The 4,627-nt window shown below is 60.5% G+C and overlaps 1 long non-coding RNA gene across 1 annotated transcript; it reads left to right on the forward strand.

The window, feature by feature from the left end:
* The first annotated feature begins 568 nt into the window (after nt 1-568).
* Nucleotides 569-1,170, forward strand: LOC134161243 (uncharacterized). Its single transcript, XR_009963898.1, has 3 exons — nt 569-635; nt 753-785; nt 1,133-1,170. It is a non-coding gene; the product is annotated as an uncharacterized LOC134161243 (long non-coding RNA).
* Nucleotides 1,171-4,627: the final 3,457 nt, after the last annotated feature.

Raw genomic sequence — 4,627 nt, forward strand, 5'->3', positions numbered from 1 at the left:
CCTTTGTGCCCCCCCCCCCAAGTTATGAGGCGCCCCCTTTGTGCCCCCCAAGCTATGGGGTGGGGTCTGGGTCCCCACTATGGAGCTCCCGTTTGTGCTCCCCAAGTTATGGGGCGGGGTCTGAGGGTCCCCCTTTGTGCCCTCCCCCACGTTATGGGGCTCCCCACCTGTGGAGCCCCCCAAGTTATGGGGCGGGGTCTGGGTCCTCCCTATGGAGCCCCGCCCCACGTGACCCGAGGTGACCTGGAGGGCGAAGAGCCCGCGGGGGTGGGGCAGGAGGCGGTGCTGGGTGATGACCACGTGACGCGGGGGGGGGGGGGAGGGGGCTGCGGGGGGCGCGCAGGGGCCAGGATCGGGCCCGGGCCCCCCCCCCCCCGATCCCCCCCGAGCCCGCCCCAGTTTGGTCCCGTCCAGTTCCCGCCAATTTCGCCCATCATGGCGGAGCTGGAGCTCCCCTCCGATCCCGAGCTGCGCAGGTTGGAGCCCGCGGGACCCCCCAGTGGGGGCTTTTGGGGTCCTGGGGGGGTTGGGGTGCTCCTGACCCCCTCTCTTTGTCTCCCCCCCACCTCCAGGCTGTGCACGGGGCCCTGTGCCCCCATCCGGGAGTACATCATGGGCCACGTGCGGCACCCGCGGTGAGGGGGGCACCCCAACATCTGGGGGGGAGGAACTGCAACATCTGGAGGGACCCCAAACCTCGGATCGGTCCCTAAAATACATGGCGGGGGGGGGGGGGGGGGGTGTTCCTATAGGAATGTGAAGAAGATCAAAGGGAACCTGCTGTGGTATCCGCTGCACCCCAAAGTGGGGGGGGGGACACCCAAGCTCATTGGGGAGCCTCCAAAACCCCTCAGGACCCCCCCAAACCCCTTTGCCTGTTAGGACCCCCCCAAAATTCCATTGGGATCCCAACAACCCCCCAGCACCCCCCAATTCCCCCTTGTGACCCCCCCCCCCAACCCCTTCCCCCAGATCCATGCACAGGAGCCCAAATTCCTTTAGGACCCCTCCAAATCCCATTGGGATCCCCAGGAACCCCCAATTCCCTCCCATGATCCTCCCCGACCCCCCCAACCCCTCCTTTAACACCCCCCCCCCCCCCCCCAGGTTTCCTCCTTAACTCGGGGCTCAGGTACCAGCACCTCAAGGAGATTCAGGTTTGGGGGGTGGGGTGGGGAGCGTTAGAGGGTTTTGGGGGGGCTCTATGGGGTTTTGGGGGGTCCCACAGGGACCAAAACACCCCCCTGCACCCCCAAACCATCCCCCCTGCATCCGAAAACACCCCCTCTGCACTCCAAAACCATCCCCCCTGCACCTCAAAACAACCCCCTGCATCCCAAAACGCCCCCCCGCACCCCAAAACCATGCCCCCTGCACACCAAAACACAACTGGCGGATCCCCCCTGCACCCCAAAACCATGCCCCCTGCACCCTAAAACCACCCCCATGCATCCCAGAAGCCCCACGGCACCCCAAAACCACCCCCCTGCACCCCAAAACACACCTCTGCACCCCAAATCTACCCCCACGGCACCCCAAAACAACCCCCTGCACCCCAAAAGCATCCACTGTACACCCGAAAACCACCCTATGGATTCCCCCATGCACCCAAAACCCTCTCAAGGACCCCCCCGAATACATCCTGCAGCCCGGTTTCCCCCCTGCAACCCAAAACTGCCCCTGGGCCCTCCCCCATGATCTTTTCCTCCCCACTCCTGAACCCCAGAACCCTTTAGGGACCCCCTCTATACTTTAAACCCCCCTGGGTTTCCTTCTGAAGTGGGTGCTGGGCTCATAGGGGTCCTTAAAGCCCCCCCCAGATTCTCCCTAAACCCAGTGCTGAGACCTTTTGGGGTGCCCCCAACCCCTCCATGGTCCCTGCAGCCCTTTTGGGGTCCCCAAAATGGGATCTGGACCCCTTTGGGCCCCCCAGACTCCCCTCAACGTTTGGCTTTGGGGCCCCCCTTGCCCCCCAGGTTGATGCTGGAGGCCACGGGGCTCTCAGGGGCTCGGGGGGCCCAGATCCAGCAGGGCCCAGAGCTATGGGGCAGCCCCATGGACTCCCCAGAAACTGCCCTGGGGCCACTGAGGAGGCAGCTGCAGGAGGGGAAGCAGCGGCTGGTGGGTGCCAACGGGGGAATGTGGGGATTTGGGGGGGTCCTGATGGGCTTGGGGGGGGGTCTGGGAAGTGGAATTTGATGGTTATGGGGAGGGGTTGGGGTCCCTAAAGGGTCCCAGCGCCGCTTTTTGGGAGGGATGAGGGATATCTGGGGGTCCTGGAGGGGGATTTTGGGTCTATAGGGGATGACATGGGGGAGTTTGGGGCTTTAGGGGGAATTTTGGGGGTTCAGCGGTGCTGGGAGGGGGATCTGGGGGTTATGAATGGGTTTAGAGGCTTGTGGGGAAATATGGGGCGATATTTAAGGTGTTTGGGGGTCTTGGGGGGTATTTGGGTCCCTCCCATGGCTTTGGGGTCCCTCATTTCCTTGTGTCCCCCCCTCCATCCCTTCCAGTCCCGTCGCTGGATCCAGCTCCGGGCTCTGGCCGCATCCAATGGGAAGCTCCAGGCGCAGCTGCGCCCCCTGCAGGCCCCCGGAGGCCCTCAGGGGCTGCTGGAAGCGCTGATGCTGGCAAAGGAGCCCAAATTTAGGCCCCCATTAATAACATGTAAATAAGGAAGTAACGTGTAAATAAGGTTGTGTGGATAAAGCAGGTCTTATGCTAATTGCATGTAAATAAGCGGGGGGGTAACGATGGTGGGATGAGAAATGGGGAGGGATGGAGGGAGAGGGGGAGAAATGGCAGGAATGTGGGGAATGGGGGTGAGCAAACACATGCCCCCCCCCCCCCTTAACTATTCAGCCCCATGGGGGGGCTCAGGGGGTACCACAGTTGGGGAGCTCAGAGCTGATTGGCTGTTGGGGGGGAGGTGGGAGCGGGGGGTTTTGGGGGAAAGGCTGCCTGGGGCGGCATCCAACCCGGAAGTGCGGGAGGGGGATGGGGAAAGGCCAAATAAAGATTTCCTGTGAAATCTTTATTTATTGGTTAAGTTTCCTTTTTATGCGCTATTTACATCGGTGTCACTGAGGCTTCGGATAGACCCCCCCCCATCCCCCCCTTTATCCTCCCCTCTCCCATCCCGGGTATAAAGAGGGGGGGAGGTGCCACCCCCCGACACCCCCGGGTGGGGGATGGGAGGTTGTGTCCATTGGGGACCCTCCCCCACCCCCCCGTTTTGGGGTGCTGGGGGGGAGGTGAGGCCCATCCCCCCCCTTCCCCACAGACAGTTCATCAACAGGCACTTAATGACCCCACGCACCTTCCCCGCCCACCCCACCCCCGTTTTTGGTTACATGAAGCCGTTTCTACAGGAACCCCCCAAAACCCACGCACGCACCCACAATGTGTTTGAGGCCAACACTAAAACAGGATTGCAAAGTCAAAGAACACGGACCTGGATGCGCAGGGCAGCCCCGGGAGATGCAGCCTCCCGAGGGAGGGGAGGGCTCTCCTCTGCACTGGTTACTGCAGGGCTCTCCCTCCTTAAAGAGCCCACGCTCACCCAGCTCCAACCCCCAAAGGCACGGGCAGGGACACCTTCCACTAGAGCAGCTTGCTCCACGGCCCTGTGTCTCTGTGCACTCCCAGGGCATCCTGGGGATACCCCTAGAGAATCCCAGAGAATGCCTGCAGCACCTCCAGAGCACCCCATGGACCCAGTCAGAGCTCATGCATCACAATGACCTTGGGGACATGGAGACCACAGGGGTGGCTGATTCTGGAACTCCCCGTGTTCAGGTGTGTGAGGTCACAGAACCCCACAGAACCCTCCAGCAGAGGCACCGGGAGACGACAGCTGCCCCACGGAACACAAGCTACCGGTGGAGGAGGCAAGAGCAGCTCCTCTGGTGGTTCCCGTCTTGGTGTCTCGGAGCCGGTGCCGCCTGTGGACAGAGGAGCGTGGAAGGAGGTGGGTGGCGATGGCGATCTTGGGGTGCTGTAGGAGTTGCCAGAACACCTCAAGAGACTTCCCCAGAGTGGCTGCTTTGGACTCGGTGTGTGAGTTGGGCTGGCTGAGCCGGCAGCGGAGCGCTGCGGCTGCCGAGGGATGATCCTGGGATCTGCCCTCATTTCTTGTGGGGAGAGCAAGGGCCTGTGGGGATGGGCCAAGGGGGAAGGATTTTAACGTGACAGAGAGGGGAGATTGAGATGAGATCTTAGAAGTTGTTCCCTGTGAGGGTGGTGGGACAGTGGCACAGGGTGCCCAGAGAAGCTGTGGCTGCCCCATGGCTGGCAGTGTTCAAGACAGAGCTGAAAATACCCTGACTCTTTCCTTGGTACATGATTGAGTTGCAGGTTTTATTCCATTTTTGGCTAAATCTGAACTATTTATGGAAGTTTCTAGCCTATTTTAAGCTTTTCCTAGCTATTTCTTAACTGGTTTAGGCTGTTTCGAACCCTTTTTTCCCCAATTCTAACACTTTTTGAACCATTTTGACCTTTTCCAAACTTTTTTGTCCATTTCTTACTAATTTCTTGCCATTTCTAACCCATTTTTGCTCTTTCCTGACTCGGTTTGAGCCATTTTTGGCCATTCCTAACCCAGTGTTGCCAATTTCTAACCCAT

This window comes from Pezoporus occidentalis, unplaced genomic scaffold (assembly GCF_034315485.1).
Source record: "Pezoporus occidentalis ecotype Australia unplaced genomic scaffold, CSIRO_AGI_Poc_V1 ctg1707, whole genome shotgun sequence".
NCBI lineage: Eukaryota > Metazoa > Chordata > Aves > Psittaciformes > Psittacidae > Pezoporus > Pezoporus occidentalis.